Source organism: Nerophis ophidion, linkage group LG26 (genome assembly GCF_033978795.1).
Source record: "Nerophis ophidion isolate RoL-2023_Sa linkage group LG26, RoL_Noph_v1.0, whole genome shotgun sequence".
NCBI lineage: Eukaryota > Metazoa > Chordata > Actinopteri > Syngnathiformes > Syngnathidae > Nerophis > Nerophis ophidion.
Genome location: NC_084636.1, coordinates 16,460,102 through 16,480,817, shown reverse-complemented (window position 1 = coordinate 16,480,817; position 20,716 = coordinate 16,460,102). Strand labels below are relative to the sequence as shown.

The following is a 20,716-nucleotide window of genomic DNA, read 5'->3' as shown; positions in this document are numbered from 1 at the left end:
AGGTGTGTAATTTGTTGTGAGTTTATGCACTGTGTTGGTTTTGTTGGTTGAACAAAGTGATGTTCATGCACCGCTCATTTTGTGCACCAGTAAAAAAAAGATAGTAGGGAACATATTCACCATTAATTAGTTGCTTAAAACATGCAAATTAGTAACATATTGGCTCCTTTCTGGTCATTATTAAGTATTTATTAATGCCTTATTCGGCATGGGCTTTATTTAACCCCAACCCTAACCAAATAACTCTAAATTAAGTCTTTGTTACTTAGAACATGTTCCCCATTGTGGAGAGGCGGAGCCGGCAAACAAGCAGCGGGGCAGGGCACGGCGGATCCCAACCCAAGATGGCGGCGAGGGCGACCGAGCGGAGAGGCGGGGCGTGCCAGGAGCTATGCCACAATCGAGTTCAGGTGTGTGGATCGTGCAACGGTACGCAATCAACTTATCTCCTCTCAATGTACAAAAGGGGGAGAAGGAGGAGAGAACGGGGCAGAAGGAGTTGGAGAGCCCGCAGCAGTGCACGAGGAGCAAAAGCGACAGAGAGCGAGCCGCAGACAACGACGACGACGTGGGCGGCTAAAGAGCGGACCAAAGAGCGAGCAGTGGAGGAGGAGCTGAAAAGCGACCTGACCGCAGACAAGCTTTTGATTGAAAAATAAACAAAAGTCAAACCTGCTCGATCATGTCCTTCCTTGGTGGTCCATGGAACCCGCACGACAGCGAGCAACCGTCACACCCATACTAAAGTGTTACCAAAAACATATAACTTTGTCTTGAATTTGTAAAAAAAAAAAAAAAAAAAAGGAGGGTTCGGTGAATGCACATATGAAACTGGTGGGGTTCGGTACCTCCAACAAGGTTAAGAACCACTGCTCTAGTGGAAACCGTGACAGCTCTAAAGTCATCCACCTGATGTTTTACCTACCAACTTCTTTAAGAATGTTTTTGACTGCCTATCAACAGACGTATTGCAAATAGATAATAATTCTATTCAATCGGGCAATTTCCCGAAGGCTTTCAAAACTGCAGTCATTAAACCTCTTCAAAAGAAGCGGAGCCTAGATGCCTCTGTTATCAACAACTACAGACCAATTTCAAATCTACCATTCATAAGTAAAATAATTGAGAAAGTTGTCCTCAAACAACTAAATCACTTCTTGGCTTTTACTGGCTGCCACAACAACTTCCAGTCAGGATTTCGACCTCTTCATAGCACAGAGACGGCCCTTCTTAAAGTTATAAATGACATCCGTCTAAACAAAGACACTGGCAAAACTTCAGTATTAATGCTATTGGACCTCAGTGCTGCATTTGACACTGTCGACCACTCAATACTTTTGGGCAGGTTGGAAAACTGGGTGAGGATATCAGGCATATCTGCAAGATAGGAACTTTTTTGTTTCCATTGGTGACTTTGTATCAGAACCAACCAACGTAACGTGTGGAGTTCCCCAAGGTTCAATCTTGGGGCCGACTTTATTTAGCATCTATATGCTCCCACTAGGACAAATCATGCAAAAATAATAACATTGGCCATCATGACATGCACACACATTCGCAAACACACAATATCACCAAATGATTATCGACCCATAGATCTGCTGTGCCAGTGCATTGAGCAAGTCAAACACTGGATGTGCCAACATTTCCTACAACTAAATGAAGATAAAACTGAGATAATTGTTTTTGGGGCTAAAAAAAGAAAGGTTTAAAGTCATCCAACACCTTCAATCACTGTCCATGAAAACCTCAAATAAAGCCAGAAATCTTGGGGTTATTTTAGATTCTAATTTACATTTTGACAGTCACATCAAATCAGTATCAAAATTGGCCTACTATCACCTCAAAAATGTAACAAGACTTAGAGGGCTCATGTCAGCTCAAGACTTAGAAAAACTTGCACATGCCTTTATTACCAGTAGGCTAGACCAGTGGTTCTCAACTTTTTTTCAGTGATGTACCCCCTGTGAACATTTTTTTAATTCAAGTACTCCCCTAATCAGAACAAAACATTTTTGGTTGAAAAAAAGATATAAAGAGGTAAAATACAGCACTATGTCATCAGTTTCTGATTTATTAAGTTGTATAACAGTGCAAAATATTGTTCATTTCTAGTGGTCTTTCTTGAACTATTTGGAGAAAAAGATATAAAAATAACTAAAAACTTGTTGAAAAATAAACAAGTGATTCAATTATAAATAAAGATTTCTACACATGGAAGTGAAGTAATCCATCCATCCATCTTCTTCCGCTTATCCGAGGTCGGGTCGCGGGGGCAACAGCCTAAGCAGGGAAACCCAGACTTCCCTTTCCCCAGCCACTTCGTCTAGCGTTCCCAGGCCAGCCGAGAGACATAGTCTTCCCAACGTGTCCTGGGTCTTCCGCGTGGCCTCCTACCGGTTGGACGTGCCCTAAACACCTCTCTAGGGAGGCGTTCGGGTGGCATCCTAACCAGATGCCCGAACCACCTCATCTGGCTCCTCTCGATGTGGAGGAGCAGCGGCTTTACTTTGAGCTCCTCCCGGATGGCAGAGCTTCTCACCCTATCTCTAAGGGAGAGCCCCGCCACACGGCGGAGGAAACTCATTTCGGCCGCTTGTACCCGTGATCTTATCCTTTCGGTCATGACCCAAAACTCATGACCATAGGTGAGGATGGGAACGTAGATCGACCGGTAAATTGAGAGCTTTGCCTTCCGGTTCAGCTCCTTCTTCACCAAAACGGATCGGTACAACGTCCGCATTACTGAAGACGCCGCACCGATCCGCCTGTCGATCTCACGATCCACTCTTCCCCCACTCGTGAACAAGACTCCTAGGTACTTGAACTCCTCCACTTGGGGCAGGGGCTCCTCCCCAACCCGGAGATGGCACTCCACCATTTTCCGGGCGAGAACCATGGACTCGGACTTGGAGGTGCTGATTCTCATTCCGGTCGCTTCACACTCGGCTGCAAACCGATCCAGAGAGAGCTGAAGATCCCGGTCAGATGAAGCCATCAGGACCACATCATCTGCAAAAAGCAGAGACCTAATCCTGCGGTCACCAAACCGGAACCCCTCAACGCCTTGACTGCGCCTAGAAATTCTGTCCATAAAAGTTATCAAGTGCCGTCTTTGGGGATTGTAATAGAGATCCATCTGGATTCATCAACTTAATTCTAAACATTTTTTCACAAAAAAAAAAAAATCTTTAACATCAATACTTATGGAACATGTCCACAAAAAAATCTAGCTGTCAACACTGAATATCGCATTGTTGCATTTCTTTTCACAGTTTATGAACTTACATTCATATTTTGTTGAAGTATTATTCAATAAATATATTTATAAAGGATGTTTGAATTGTTGCTATTTTTAGAATATTTAAAAAAAATCTCACGTACCCCTTGGCATACCTTCAGGTACCCCCAGGGGTACGCGTACCCCCATTTGAGAACCACTGGGCTAGACTATTGTAATGGTCTCCTTGCTGGTCTTCCCAGAAAAATTGTCAGGCAGCTACAGCTTGTTCAGAACGCTGCTGCTAGAGTTCTAACAAAGACCAAAAAATGTGATCACATTACAACAATTCTTAAATCCTTACATTGCCATGTAAGGATTGCACATGGCTACCTGTACATCAGAGAATTGAAAAATCCTCCTGCTCACATATAAATCACTACATGGTCTAGGGCCGAAGTATATCACTGATATGCTCCCACTATATAAGCCCTCTGGATCACTAAGATCTTCTGAGACCAATCTGTTAACGGTTCCCAGAGTAAACTCAAATCAAGAGAGAGCATCATTCAGTCACTATGCAACAAATAGCTGGAATAAACTTCCTGAAGATGTCAGACTTTCCCCAATTCTGACTACTTTTAAAACTAGACTGAAAACTTTTATCTTCACTTTGGCTTTTAGCTAAATCTTTTAACGTCCGCACTGTTTTCATTATTATTGTCTGCATTTTAATTTTGCTTTTATTTTCTTTCATTTGACTTTGTTGTCTGTGAAGCACTTTAAGTCTGTCTTCTGTAAGAAAAGTGCTGTACAAATAAAGTTGCCTTGCCAACGTGGACTTAAACAAGTTGAAAAACGTATTTGGGTGTTACCATTTATTGGTCAATTGTACGAAATATGTACTGTACGGCGCAATCTACTAATAAAAGTATCAACTGATCAATCAATGTTGAAGCATATGTATTTTCAGAAGTGCGATCAAACTATTTGTATTTGCAGTTAAGGCCAAAACTAGTCACATACAGTACAGGCCAAAAGTTAGGACTTACCCTCTCATTTAATGTGTTTTCATGACTATTTACATTGTAGATTGTCACTGAAGGGATCAAATCTATGAATGAACACATGTGGAGTTATGTGCTTAACAAAAAAAAAGGTGAAATAACTGAAAACATGTTTTTTATACCAATCTCTTCAAAATAGCCACCCTTTGCTCTGATTACTGCTTTGCACAAACTTGGCATTCTCTCGATGAGCTTTAAGCACACCTGTGAAGTGAAAACCATTTCAGGGGACTACCTCTTGAAGCTGGATTGAACCACTCAAGAGTCTCCTCCTTCACCGCCTGTTTTTTCTTAGACCCCGGCCTTGTGAACACTCATTGACCATGGACTCATTGACCCAATAAACTAACCCAGGGGTTGGCAAACCAAAATGTTGAAAGAGCCGTATTGGACCAAAAATACCCCGAAAAAAATCTGTCTGGATCCGCGAAAAATTAAAAGCCTTATATAAGTGTTACAATGAAGGCAACACATGATGAAAGTGTCTATATTAACCTACTATCAAAGGCTGGAGCAAAATCTTCGTTGTATTTTTTATTTTTTATTTTACACATTTTTGTAACATTGGAAATCATTAGTAAGATGGAGGCTTCTCACAGATAACTTCTGGAAATTACTGAATGGCCAAAAGGTATAGATGTGTATGTCCAAGTTTCTAATGGATTTATTACAATCTTTGCCAGCTGGGTAACGTTTGCTGTGGTCTGGAACAACATGGCACACAAACTGCTATGAGAAATGCAGCCAACATTACATACAGATAATGTGTCATGAGTCATGCAATTAGAAATTAAATACACAGAGGACATATGTAAAGAAAATTAAATAAGCTCAAATATAGCTACAAACGGGGCATAATGATGCAATATGTACATACAGTTAGCTAAATAGCATGTTAGCATCGATTAGTCATGGATAGAGAGAATATGTCTGATAAGCACTCCAGCAAATTAATAACGCATTTACGCACATATTAATAATGCATTTACGTACAGCATAAAACATTTGGTGGGCAAAATGATACAGTGGCAGCATGTAAACAGACCAAGACGAGTTCAAGGATCGCTGAAAATAGGACAAAACGGAAGTTTTGTGTCATGTTTGTTCTCCGACGGAAAATATATTAAAAAATTTTTTTTTTCTTCATCTTTTTCCATTTTCACACATCTCTGAAAGAGGTTCCAGAGAGCCACTAGGGTGGCGCTAAAAAGCCACATGCGGCACTAGAGCCGCGGGTTGCCTACCCTCAGATAATCGGTTCTTTTACTATAAAGAAAGTGAATCACTTTTGCCGAAGCTCACTTGTGAACGCACCCGCTTGTGGTGTTTATGTACACAATTTGCGGGAATGAGACGAATGCCGTAACATTTACCTGTGACCTGTTTTAAAGAAATGCTTGTTAAATCTTTCCACGAGACTCGACTATTGTCTGTTAAAAAAAGAACGAGGGGAGAGTCTAACGGTTTTAAGTAGAACTGTCTAAAATAATCGGTTCACGGTGGTAAGCAATTCAATTACGATCAAACAATGTAACGTAATCACCACATGCACATAACTGTTATGAAGGTAGAACTGTCACGTTCTGCCATGGTGTGGTTTAGTTACCCTTGGATGCAAGGACGTGGCAGTGTATGGGATCAATAAAGTCTGTAATAAAAAATAATCTGTCACACGAAGCAGCGAGGTACCAAAAAGTAACAAAGAAATTGGTTCAGAGCAGTGAGGTTTACGCCAGCTGAGGCACGGCCGACTATGTGGGTTGTTTTTCTTCTTTAAATGCTCTAATCAATGCTAATACTGCATGGTTGCTCATTGAGATAAGAAAAACCGACAATAGGCATTTGCTTTTATTTAAAAAAAAATGTTTAGATACTTCATGTATTTATTGTTGTAAAATTAAAAACATTGGTGCACTTGCTTTTCATTTTAAGCTGAAGTAATAAATGATAAATGGTCTACTTTTATATAGCATTTTACTATACCTGGAATGATACCCAAAACGTTTTACATTACACATGTACTGTCAATGCTTATACAGGAAAACTTCTGATGACCTCCTTTCATTCTTCATTTTGACCTTTGTATTTTCTAAACGCCCCACAAGCTCGGATGTTACATTGGTGGCAGCAGTGTCCTAGGTGAGTACCTAGCATTTGAATTTGTTTTCCCTTTTTGGACACCTACCGACATACTACCCTCCCGATTTTCCCGAGAGACTCCTAAATTTCAGTGCCCCTCCCGAAAATCTCCCGGGGCAAGCATTCTCCCGATTTCCACCTGGACAACAATATCGGGGGCGTTAAAGGCACTGCCTTTAGCGTCCTCTAAACCTGTCGTCACGTCCGCTTTTCCTCCATACATACAGCGTGCCAGCCAAGTCACATAATATGTGCGGCTTTTACACACACATAAATGAATGCATGCATACTTGGTCAACAGCCATACAGGTCACACTGAGGGTGGTCGTATAAACAACTTTAACACTTACAAATATGCGCCACACTGTGAACCCATACCAAACAAGAATGACAAACACATTTCGGGAGAACATCTGCACCGTAACACAACATAAAAACAACAAAACAAATACCCAGAACCTCTTGCAGCACTTCAGGGACGCTACATTATACACCAAACTTTCTAGCCGGCTCTGCTAGCCAGTGAGCTCTGCCCGCAAGCAACATTTTGGGCCCAAAACATTAGCGAAGTTGAAGAAAGCTTTTGGTCAAAGGCAGTTTTTCCTGTATTTCCAAATATGCCAGCTCGCTGAAAGTTTGGATGTCTGTGGGTCCGACGTCTCAAGGCTTATGACAGAGGCTTTCACAGAATATGTCAAAAAGCTACTGAGACTTTTATTCGCTTTATGGCTGGCCTTGACCCAGCACTCCAGGCGAAGTGGCATGAGCAGGGGGTTTCAGAAATGGAGGAAGCATTTATCTTTGCGGGCCACTGTGAACCATACTTGCCAACCCTCCTGATTTTCCCGGGAGAGTCCCGAATTTTAGTGCCCCTTCCGAAAATCTCCCAGGGCTACTATTCTCCTGAATTTCTCCCGATTTCCACCCGGACAACAATATTGGGGGCGTGCCTTAAAGGCATTGCCTTCAGCGTCCTCTCTCACCTGAAAAGAAGACTGTTATATATGTCTCCGTTATCCATAGGTTTATCTATAACCCATAAAGTAGGCAGGTACAGAGCTATTTCTGAGCGTGTTTACTCTAACCGGCACGTTAATACACTGACACACAACATCCAGATTCCCATCATGCATTGCTTCAAAACTACGGCAAGTAGTAATGTCCAAAAACATAACAGAGACGAAGCAAAAGAACGAGGAAGAGACATGGCGACAAGGAGTAAGAAGAAGAAGTACTCTTGCAAATTCAAAAATGATTGGAAAAAATAATTTCAGTTCATCCAGGATAGCTCGAAGGGGAAGGGGAATGCTGCCTGCAAATTTTGCAGATCAGACTTCTCCATTGAACACGGTGGCCGAACGGACATACTCATTCATAAACGGGTTATTTATATATACCTCAACCCCCCCCCCCACCACCCACCAACCATCACCTGAATTAGGAGGTCTCAAGGTTGGCAAGTATGTTGTGAACGTGCCAGGCAGGCTCTCAAGACCAGCACACCCATAATGGCCTGCTACATTTCGCATCCTCAGGTTGTTGCGACCATTAATTCACTGCCACAGATGTTGTGGATTATAATGCAAATGTTACTGCAAAGTTTGTACAAGCCTTTGAACGGCTCACTAAGAAAGTGGACAACCTACAGACAGAAGTGAAGGATCTGAGAGCAGGCGCAGGTTAAGCTTAGTGCGGCAGTCATCGCTCTTTTCCTGGGTCTCTTCGGGACAGCCCGGGGGAGCACAGGGAGCAATGTCCATCCTGTGGCTGCGATTGTGGCAAGTACAGTCTCCGCAGGGTAGGCGTCATGATGGATACGACCGGAAGCAGGAGACTCGAGACACCACTGCTGACTTATCACTGCATCGATTAAACTACCAGGGCTCGAGGGCGGCGTCCTATGCAGAGGAACAGCGACTGAGACGGGGTTTCTTTTGCCCTCCTGACGTTCACCATTCCCACCCCTGCAGGGACAGCGATAGGGAAACGTCCAGTAGCTTGTATCAAGACAAAGATGCCAGTGCTGTCGCCACAGGGTCACAGCGAAGACACCACAGATGCAGCGGCAGACTCCGGTTCGGTTGGTGAGTCTGAGTCTAAAGCCGATGTGAGAGGCCTTGTCGAGAGTATTGACTCTGGCTTGACAGTGTCATTGATTTCTGAGGATTTCAGGATGTCTCACCCCGCTTTGAGTGAACGTATGTTAAATAAACAGTATACGTATGCGCGGGCGGTGAGTCGACAAGTATCAGGCAATTTGGGAACTTTGGTCCTTTCCAAAAAGTTGGGTAGCAAATTTCATGAACTGAATACTGTATACATGTTGTGCGGGAGGCTAGACAATTTATTTTGCTGGGTTTTGATTTTATGCAGCAGACTTGTGCAGTTATGGATATGGACTGGGGGCTCTCTACCATTGGGGTAATAGCATTCATTTGCTGCAGACAACGTAATTTATTCCGAAATATTGTGACATCTCAATGCATGGCTGTCCGCCACCTTGCCGTGGTGGAGAGCCTTGCGTGTTCCAATGAACCTAAGAGCGATGCCGTCGGGAGCTTCTGCTCCTGGTAGGTTTAACCATGGCGGTAAAGTCAAGGGGGAGGTTCCAGACAAAGTGCGGTCCAAAGACCTCAACGGTGAAAGTGGCGGAGGATGACACTGCATGTCACAACGGCACTGAAGGCGGATGAAGGCTGCAACAGAGGGTGGTCTGCAGTCGTCATGGATCCATGCCACTGGATCAAGGCCCCTCTCTGCCAAGGACCGTGTGGTGGCTGCAGGCGCATCAGTCTCCCCACGCTAAAAGACGTCACGCGCAGGCGTCTTCCCGAATGGGAACCCATCCATTTTACATCCCGGATACTTCAAAGTCCTTTGGCGACCGGGAAGTGGTAACGCGGGCAGGACAGTGAAGTCTGGCAGTCCCTGGCCACAACCTGGCACACAGGCGGTGGGTGTTAGATTCAGTCGTTAAGCTCATGGACTGAGGCAGAAGAGCTTCTCGGCAGCTGCACCCATGACTGAGCAGCCCTATTCAGGATCCACTCTGCTCACCCCAGTGGGGGAGGGGGTTAGAAAAGGTACCCTAAAAATAGCCTGCCTCGCAACATCCTGTCTGGAATACCGCATCCAGAGGGATCACCACCACGCGGTCAGAAACTAAGAAAACATAAATTACACATTGGAGCCTGGAACGTGCGAACCCTCACGGACAACCAAGCCAGCGATCGACCTGAAAGGCGAACTGCCATCATCTCCAGAGAGCTAAGGAAGTTCCAGATCGACATCGCAGCACTCTCCGAGACCCGACTGGCCGACGAAGGGCAGCTGAAGGAAGAAAAAAGGCGGATATACTTTCTTTTGGAAAGGAAAGCCTGCAAATGAGCCATGAATCCACGGTGTGGGTTTTGCTATTAAGAAGTGCCTCATCAACCACCTCCATGAACTCCCTGTGGGCATCAGCGAGCGCCTAATGACCTTACGCCTTATGCTTGCTAGCAGTCATATGGCCACGGTAGTTAGTGCCTATGCACCAACCCTTAATGCACAGGTTGAAGTTAAGGAGGCCTTTTATGCTAACTTGGACAAAGTTCTATCTGAAGTCCCCAAGGAGGACAAGTTAATCCTGCTCGGAGACTTCAACGCCAGAGTGGGACGAAACCACCACCTATGGAGGGGTACGCTGGGGAGAGAAGGGGTCGGAAATACAAACTCTAATGGCACACTACTGCTAACTAAGTGCTCAGAGCACAACCTGGTCATCACCAACACACTTTTCCGTCAGAAAACCAAGTTCAAAACATCATGGATGCACCCTCGCTCCAAACTGTGGCATCTCATTGACTACGTTATTGTCCGCTCTAAAGACCGTTGCGACGTCCTAAACACGAGAGCAATGACCTGTGCAGACGACTGCTGGACCGACCACCGCCTCATTCGCTCCATCATTTCCATACGCTTAATGCGGAAAAGACGGATGCAGAAAAGACAGTGCCGGCCAAGAATTAACATCGAGCTGTTGAGTGACACCACCTACCAACAACAGCTGCAGGAGACCTTCAGCGCAGCATTGCCCAAACAGTACCCAGAGGATACGGAAACACACTGGAGCACACTTTCGACTGCCATAATGAAATCCTGCAAAAATAGCCTTGGTCTCAAAAAGCGGAGACATCAAGACTGGTTTGATGAGAACGACACTGAGATCCAGCAACTAATTGACAACAAGCGGCAAGCTTTCATCACTTGGCAAAACGACATCCACTGCAAAGTGAAAAGAGTAGCCCATGCCAAAGCGAAGGCAGCTATCCAAACACAGGTTAGGAAACTGAAGAACCAGTGGTGGACAAAGAAGGCTCTGGAGATCGAGCAGTTTGCTGACTCTGGAGACACGAGAGGCTTCTTCGATGCCACAAGAGCGGTGTATGGTCCCAGCCACCGCTGCCTAACCCCCCTTCGCTCAAAGGATGGTCTGCTGCTGCTGAAGGACAAAGACGCAATTTCAAACAGGTGGAAATAACACTATAAGGACCTCTTAAACAGGGACACTATACCTGAGATGGAGGCTCTTGACCAACTCCCACAACAACCCACAGATGAAAGCATGGGAGAACCACCTACCTTGGATGAGCTGCAGGATGCCATTGGGATGAGGAACAAGAAGGCTGCTGGGCCTGATGGTATTCCAGCAGAGGTCCTGAAGAAAGGCGGACCCGAGCTTACCAAGCACATCCATGCCCTGCTTCTCAAAATATGGGAAAAAGAGGAAATCCCAGCACAGCTCAGAGATACCCTAATTGTCTCCATATTTAAGAAAGGAGACAAGGCAGACTGTGGGAATTACCGTGGCATCTCTCTTCTGTCCACTATAGGGAAAGCCCTCGCTCAGGTTTTGGCCTACAGACTCACCCCCCTGTCAGAAAGCGTGCTTCCTGAGTCTCAGAGTGGATTTCGCCCAAGCAGAGGCACCACAGACATGATTTTCATCGCACGACAACTGCAAGAAAAATGCCGGGAACAAAACCAATCACTATACATGGCCTTCATAGACCTCACCAAAGCCTTCGACTCAGTTAACCGTCAGGCCCTTTGGCTGGTTCTGTCCAAGATTGGCTGCCCAGACAAATACATCCGGGTACTGAGACTACTGCATGATAACATGTCAGCCACAGTGCTCAGTGGCAGTGGAGATGAAACAGAACCCTTTAGGGTAGACACAGGTGTAAAACAAGGATGTGTCATCGCTCCAACACTATTCTCCATTTTTGTTGCTGCTATCCTCCATCTCACAAACATACATCTGCCCCAGGGAGTCGAAATAATGTACCGAACCGACAGTCAACTCCTCAACATCAACCGTTTCAGGGCTAAAGGTCAAACCACCACCATATCCATCATGGAGCTGCAGTATGCAGACGATAATGCCCTCGTAGCCCTCTCAGAAGAAGACCTGCAGTGCACTCTGTCTGCTTTTGCGAAAGCATACAAACAGCTTGGTCTTGCCATCAATATAAAGAAAACCCAAATCCTCCACCAACCACCACCAAACAGTAGTGCGCCTGTCCTGCCCCCAAACCTCTCAATTGACAAAATCCGACTGGAAAATGTGGACCACTTCCCATATCTCGGGAGCCTCCTGTCATCTAAAGCTGTCATTGACGATGAAATTCACCACCGCCTCAGCTGTGCCAGCGGGGCCTTCTCAAGGCTGAGGAAGCGAGTCTTTGAGAACCGTGACCTCCAAGCAAAGACCAAAATCCTGGTCTACAAAGCAGTTGTGCTCCCGACCCTTATGTATGGGTCGGAAGCCTGGACCACCTACAGCAGGCACTTAAAGGCACTCGAGACCTACCATCAAAGATGTCTCAGAAAAATCCTCAGGATCAGCTGGGAGGACCGACGCACCAACACCAGCGTCCTGGAGGAGGCTGGCTTGCCCGCCATCACTGCCACGATTGCCCGAAACCAACTCAGGTGGATTGGCCATGTAGTCCGCATGCCTGACTCTCGCCTCCCAAAACAAGTCCTTTATTCCCAGCTTGTTGAAGGGAAACGGGCCCCAGGAGGTCAAAAGAAGAGATTTAAGGATAACATCAAGGCAAACCTGACAAAGTGTCGCATAGACCTTAAGTCTTAGGAAGTCAAGGCAACAGACAGGACGATGTGGAGAAACCTTGTCCGTGAGGGTGCCGCGCAATATAATGATGACCTGCGCCATGCTGCACAAGACAAGCGCAGACTAAGAAAGGAGAGAGCATCCATCAAACAGGTCCAACCCAAACCCACCACCACTACATTCCCTTGTCCACATTGCCCCAGAATAATCGGGTCCAGAATCGGCCTCCACGCCCACCTGAAGACCCACAAGGACCAGGAAGGAGGACAGTCCTACTCGACCACAAGTGACCGCCGATGATGATGATGATGAATTTATTCCGAAATATTGTGACATCTCAATGCATATTGGCCTTACTGCTCCACTTTTCAGTCCACGTAAAGGCCCCACGCTTTGCCAGACTAACCTTGGGCCCTTACGTGACAACATGGGTTTACTAATTCCACGCTCAGTGACGCCTGTCAAGAATGGGTGCACTGCAGCCCGGCTACTCAATCAGACTGAAATATTATTTAAATTGTACCCTGGCTCACCTCTAGGGGTGTTTTATCATATAAATGAGTGTGATGTATTTGCTACAGCAGAACATTTAAGAGTACAGGTGGATGCCCCCTGCCAGATATGTGTGATTGTCAGTTGTCAGGGGATCAGAGGTAACAGTTGCATGCCCTGCTGGTGAAGCATCAGGCGGCGTTCAGCTCTGCACATTTACATCGGTAACCACCCTCCAATGAAGCACAGGGCATATCGCACCTCATCCGATAAGCGTAGAGAAATAAAGACAGTTTCAGCACCTTTTAGAGAATGGCATCATTGATAAGAGCTGTAGTCTATGGTCCGCTCAAGTGGTCCTTGTTAGGAAAATTAACAACACATGGAGTTTTTGTGGATTACAGGGGTCTCAATGCGGTGACAATAAAAGACTCCCATCCATTGCCACTGGTCGATGACTCGCTTGATGCCCTGGCTGTGGCCATCTGATTCAGCACCCTGGACTTTTCAGTTTGCTATAGGCATGTGAAAGTGGCACAAAAGGACCGTGAGAAGCTGGCTTTCACAACTGAGCAAGGTCCATATCAGTTCAGATCTACCCCCATGGGGCTTAGTAATGCACCAGCCACATTACAGCGTATTATGGAGATGATGTTGAAGGGGCTGCCATGGCATGTCCATGATATTTAGTAAGTCATTCAAGGTCCACCTCAGTGCTCGAGGGAAGGTATTCTCCCGGGTTGAGGTAGCTCAACGTCAGGAAGTGCCATCTTGTGCGGGACCATGTGGTCTTCTTCGAGCATGTTGTCTCTGCTGAGGGGTCTCGCCCTGGCCCCAAGAACACTAACAAGGTAAGGTCCTGGCCTTTGCCACGTTATGCTACTGAGGTACGTGCCTTTTTGGTGCTTTGTTATTATCGGAGATTTGTGAGAGGTTTTGCTCTGCGTGCTCAGATTGTCAAGAAGCATTTGATTTCCTGCGGGACAATATCTGTGCTAAACCAACCTCCAGATTTCAGCTTAGTTCAAATGCTTCACTGGATGCTGATGGTCTGGACAGAGTCCTCTACATACTGTATGACAAGGAGCTATGGGAAATCGTGTGGGCTGTTCGTAATTTCAGACACTACTTGGGTCTTCGTCCCTTCACCATTGTCACCGATTACCAGCAATTGATGTGGCTTTTACGCCTTCCCATCCGATGGGCTCTTGAACTTGATTCATATGACAGGGTGGGTGATTGTGCACAAAAGTGGGGCTCGTCAAATTAATGCGGATGCTCTTTCACTCAGGCACGTACCCAAGTACAGAGATAGCAGACAGGGATACCCATGATGCATACATCATTTTCATGGATGACGCCCCCAGCACAGTGTGAGCAGTGAAGACACCCCACCCCAGCCCCTGCGGTGGACCCTGGTTCCAGCCAAGGGTCCCAGTTACCTTCTGACCCCCAAGCTTGTGCGGACAAGACTTTGATGGTTAACATGTCTCACAACGGTTCTGAGGAACAAGAACTGTGGAGCTTCCGTAAACTGGCTCCACACTGGAAGGGGCCTTACGTTGTGCAGCAGCAACGTATGGATAGGAATGGGGATCACTTATCAGATTAGTAGCCTATTAAGGGAGGACCCCCTTTTGCAGATCATTTACTATGATCGATTGCTGTGATACACTTTGCAAGGAGCTTTTCCCGTGGTGGGCCCAGGTAGGGAAAATGTTTCTCCTTCCCTGCTCACTGCATGGTTGTGATGCCCAGTACCCCATCAGTGTTATGGAACCAAGTTCTGGTTCTATGAGTCAGACCCTCCAGCATGGAGAGTTGTCATGCCTGGGATGTCACGGGTTGGTAGGCCATTGAAACCCCCAGTTTGTTTGGAGTATTGTGCTTGGGGGTGACAGTTGGGTTTATTGACAGTTTTGTGCATGTTTTTGTATTTTTTCATACAACCCTTAACACTGCACTGTTTTTTTGGAAACAAAAAAAAGTTTTGAGTGTGGTTATTTGCCTCTTATGTTACATGGAGAGTTTAAAGCATGGACATCAAGAGGGGGCGGCAGTGTTGTTTTTCCAGGGAAACGTACACAGGAACATTCTAATCCGAATGATGATCAGATTAAATACATTTTGTCCATGTACACATGGTTTATTTGTGTTTTTCTACCTGCCTTCGGATAATGGGTGTTGAACCCATTTTTGCTGACACATTAACATGCTCTGACCTAACTCAAATAAATTAACAAATATGTGCTCGGTCATTCCCTGCCAGTTTTTCCCTGAGGATTATGATGAGCATCTAATCAGGGAACGCAAGTCTTGTGCTGAAAGATGTAAACAACCCATCAATGCATTTCAGCGAGAGCAGACATTGTACAGTAGTTTTTATACGTTCGTAGTTTTTGTTGTTTAACATTTAGCCCTACTGCAACCTGATGCTTTGGATCTGTTTACACCCAGCTTTTAAAACTTCTGGCTCATCCTGTTTATTTAGGGTCAAAATTATAGCGCTCTCAATCGTCAACTGGTGAGCAACCTTTAAAGTTACGTTAAGTTAAAGTGCCAATGATTGTCACACAAACACTAGGTGTGGCGAAATTGTTCTCTGCATTTGACCCATCACCCTTGATCACCCCCTGGGAGGTGAGGGGAGCAGTGGTGGGCACGCCTGGTAATCATTTTGGTGATTTAACCCCCAATTCCAACCCTTGATGCGGAGTGTCAAGCAGGGATGTAATGGGTCCCATTTTTATAGTCTTTGGTATGACTCGGTCCGGGTTTGAACTCACAACCTACTGATCTCAGGGCAGACACTATAACCTCTAGGTCACTGAGTAGGTGGCCTAGAACACTCCATCCATTTTTTTCCCCATCCATTTTCTACCTCTTATTCCCTTTGGGGTCGCGGGGGGTGCTGGTGCCTATCTCAGCTACAATCGGGCGGAAGGCGGGGTACACCCTGGACAAGTCGCCACCTCATCACAGGGCCAACACAGATAGACAGACAACATTCACACTCACATTCACACACCAGGGCCAATTCAGTGTTGCCAATCAACCTATCCCCAGGCGCATGTCTTTTGGAAGTGGGAGGAAGCCGGAGTACCCGGAGAGAACCTTCGCATTCAAGGGGAGAACATGCAAACTCCACACAGAAAGATCCCGAGCCTGGGATTGAACCAAGGACTGCAGAACATTTGTATTGTGAAGCAGACGCACTAACCCCTCTGCCACCGTGAAGAGGACTATTTATCAGCTTCCTTCAGAATTCAGCAAAAAATAAGAGACAGAAAAATTTACCTGAAGATTCTCGAATTTGTTGACAACAAAGTTAGTGTGTGTTACGTGGGAATTAGTTTACATGCTCAAAGCTAGAAAAGGGTGGGATAACAGTCTGAAAGGTTCAGCGTAAAATTGCAAAACCTTTTAAGTCTGAATAGATGACGTTAGTTTGCAAAGATGACCGAGCAGTGTATTAAAAACACCACTGGAGAGCAGGAGAAGACAAATTCTGTGAGAAATTCCATCAATCCATTTTCTACCACTTGTCCCTTATGGGGTCGATTGAGCCTATCTCAGCTGGACAAGGGCGGAAGGCAGATTACACCCTGGACAAGACTATGAGAAATTGCAAACAAGAGAACATTGCCTTCTTGAGATATTCGCAATGAGTGTTTCAGAAAAGGCAAAAATTTTAGCCACATTTTGAATACTCTCAACATATGATGACGTAAGATTGTAGGCTATATTACCAGTTGGTGAGCATCAGGAATAGATTCAGGCCCCTAAAAGTAAAAAAAATATTTAAGTTTATAAGGATCAACTCTTATTGATAGCTCGCTATTTTACAATCCCTATTCATTGAAATAACCCATCTTGTTAGTGTTTGTATGTTATGAAGTAATAAAATTTGATTAAGCCTGCTCCTCTCAATGGGGATCCAATCATTGAGTACAACTAACCACTGTCCAAAATAAAGTTAAAGCGAAACTGATAGTCACATACACACTAGGTGTGGTGAAATTACCCTCTGCATTTGACCCATCCCCTTGTTCCACCCCCTGGTAGGTGAGGGGAGCAGTGAGCAGCAGCACTGGCTGCGCTCGGTAATCATTTTGGTGATTTAACCCTCAATTCCAACGCTTGATGCTGAGAGCCAAGCAGGGAGGTAAGGGGGTCCCATTTTTATAGTCTTTGGTATGACTCGGCCAGGTTTTGAACTCACAACCTACCGGTCTGCCCATTGTGGGCGGGCTTATTGATCTCTGTTGTTAGCTCTTGTGTTTTTTAGCCTTTTTCGACACTGTTTTCCTAGGTTTGGTATCCAATCCAATCCAATCCACTTTATTTATATAGCACATTTAAACAACAATAACGTTTCCAAAGTGCTGCACAGCCATGTTAAAAACAATTGTAATAAAACATAAAATTAAAAAATATATATATATTATGCTCCACCAATGACTGAATAAAAACAAAAAATATATATAAAACCAATAAAAAAACAAATATGATTAAAAACTATTTTAAAGGGTAAAATCAATTAAAACAGTAAAATAGAAATCAAAGTGTATAAAAAACACAGAGGACAACAGAGGACAGAGGACCACACAACTCACGTAGTGTTAAAAGCCAAAGAATAAAAGTGGGTCCTAAGACGAGACTTAAAACACTCCACTGTGGAAGCAGTTTGAACATGGAGCGGCAGAGTGTTCCAGAGCTTAGGGCCGACCACAGAGAAGGCCCTGTCTCCCCTGGTCTTAAGTCTGGTCTTGGGCACCACGGGCTGGAGCTGGCTCTCGGACCTCAGAGCGCGCGCAGGAATGTAAATTTGGATGAGGTCCGAGATATATTGAGGCGCCAGTCCATGTAAAGATTTAAAAACAAACAGCAATGTTTTAAAATCAATTCTAAAATGAACAGGGAGCCAGTGCAAACTCTGAAGAATTGGGGTTATATGCTGGCGTTTCCTGGCCCCTGTTAAAAGTCGTGCTGCCGCGTTCTGGAATAACTGCAACCGGGAGAGAGCTTTTTGGCTAATGCCAGCATAAAGTGCAATGCAGTAGTCCAGGCGACTTGAAATAAAAGCATGCACGACTTGTTCAAAAACGTTAAAAGATAAAAACGGTTTAACCTCTCCTAAAAGACGAGGGTGATAAAAACACGATTTTAAAACGCCATTGACTTGTTTGTCTAGTTTAAAATCGCTGTCTATAGTGACGCCAAGGCTGGTGACTTTGGGACGCACATAATTTTGCAATGGTCCCAAGTCAGTGAGGGCCGGACCAAAAACTAAAATTTCCGTTTTTCCCTCATTCATTATTAAAAAATTCTGGCCTAACCAAGCCTTGACGTCGCATGGACAGTTAAGAAGAGGTGTCAGGGGGCCGTGGCTTTTTGAAATCGGCATATAAATTTGGCAGTCATCTGCATAAAAGTGATAAAACACTCCATGTTTCTTAAAAATATCTCCAAGAGGGAGGAGATAAAGAGCGAACAGGATGCGGCCTAAAATAGATCCCTGGGGGACACCACAGTAAAGCGGGGCAGAAGAGGAGGTGGCGTCCCCCAGCCTGACAGAGAAGGACCTCTCAGACAGGTAAGATCTGAACCACTCTAACGCAGTCCCCCTGACACCCACACAGTCTCTCAGGCGGTCTAAAAGAATTGTGTGGTCGACTGTGTCAAAGGCAGCTGTAAGATCTAAAAGCACTAAAATGGCAGAGCTGTCAGAATCAGACATTAAAAGCAAGTCATTAAAAACCTTTAAAAGTGCAGATTCAGTACTGTGCAAAGCTTTGTATCCAGACTGAAATGGATCTAAAGTGCTATTTTCATCTAAAAAAGGCTGCAGTTGTGCCAGAACACATTTCTCCAAAATCTTTGACACAAAAGGTAATTTGGAAATGGGCCGATAATTTGACAAACTTGTCGGATCAAGACCTGTTTTTTTAATCAAAGGCTCAACAACAGCTCTTTTACAAAAGTAGGGGACACAGCCAGAAATCAAGCTGCTGTTGATGATGTTCCTAACAGACAAATCAATAGTGTCCCAGATTTCTTTAAAAAAGCGAGGGGGGACTGGGTCTGTGGGACATGACGAGGGTTTTAGCTTGCCGACTATTCCTGTAAGTTCAGGCATGGACTCAGGCTCAAAGTGACAGAACACAGTCGAGCACTGAGTGGCCACATTAAAACTCAATGGAAAACGAGAAAGATTTGCCCGAATAGAAGCAACCTTATTATTAAAAAAGGAGAGAAATTTTTCACAAGTTTCACTTGTCATCTCCAGTGAAGTGGCTGGATTCGGTTTAAGAACATTACTAATAGTATTAAAAAGAACACGTGGCTTACTGATGGTATTTAAAATTAATTCATTATGAGTCCAAAGAAAGCAACGGACAAGCGAAGTATTACAGTATCATATCATTTTGGTGATTTAACCCTCAATTCCAAAGCTTGATGCTGAGTGCCATGCAGGGAGGTAATGGGTCCCATTTTTATAGTCTTTGGTATGACTCGGTCGGGGTTTGAACTCACGACCTACTGATCTCAGGGCGGACACTCTGTAACCACAAGGCCACTGAGCAGGCTTCTTACAATTAAATACAAAGTGGGGTTATACTTGTATAGAGCTTTTCTACCATCAAGGTACTCAAAGCGCTTTGACACTAGTTCCATAATAAATGATAAATGGGTTGTACTTGTGTAGCGCTTTTCTACCTTCAAGGTACTCAAAGCGCTTTGACACTACTTCCACATTTACCCATTCACACACTGATGGAGGGAGCTGCCATGCAAGGCGCCAACCAGCAACCATCAGGAGCAAGGGTGAAGTGTCTTGCTCAGGACACAACGGACGTGACGATGTTGGTTCTAGGTGGGATTTGAACCAGTGACCCTCGGGTTGCGCACGGCCACTCTCCCACTGCGCCACGCCGTTTAATCACCCATTCACAAACACATTGTGCGACTGTGAATTATATTTATATAGCGCATTTCTCTAGTGACTCAAAGCGCTTTACATAGTGAAACCCAATACTTAATTAAGTTACATTTAAACCAGTGTGGGTGACACTGGGAGCAGGTGGGTAAAGTGTCTTGCCCAGGGACACAACGGCAGTGACTAGGTTGGCGGAAGTGGGGTTTGAACCTGAAACCCTCAAATTGCTGGCACAGCCACTCTACCAACCGAGCTATGCCGCCCCATTCATTCACACACTGATGGCGAGAGCTAACCACGACCCATCAGGAGCAAGGGTGATATGTCTTGCTCAACATGTGAAGAAAGATGGCTTTGCTGTAGGGTTTTGATTTAAAAAAAAAATTCATGACAATCAGATAACAAAAAAAGCATCCAAGGAGGGGTTAAAATTTGTTTTATTGTTCTTTAATAGAGCAAGGGAAAAAACAAAAATCCAAAAAAAACTAAATATCTCCTCATACGTAATTTTCTTTACTGTATGGATTGGGGCCACCACCACTCCTCTAAAAACAAAACGGAATGGTGCCGACTTCACACAAGGGTGGCAACAGCAGGGTTCATTTGAGATCGTGTCACTTGCATCCACAAGATGCGGCCGGCTGCTGCTACTTTGTGGGAATGTTGAGACGCAAGCTGGGATGTCGCGAGAAGATGTGGAGGTTGGAGTCCAAAATGAAAGCAGGAAGTGATGCTACAGT

The 20,716-nt window shown here is 44.9% G+C and overlaps 1 protein-coding gene across 1 annotated transcript in view; it reads right to left on the bottom strand.

Moving 5' to 3' along the window:
- Nucleotides 1-20,395: 20,395 nt before the first annotated feature.
- gatad2ab (GATA zinc finger domain containing 2Ab) overlaps nt 20,396-20,716 on the bottom strand; it is a 91,610-nt gene continuing 91,289 nt past the window's right edge. Inside the window, exon 12 of the mRNA XM_061888855.1 lies at nt 20,396-20,716. This exon is cut by the window's right edge and continues 1,288 nt beyond it. The gene's annotated coding sequence lies outside the window, so the exon portion shown is untranslated.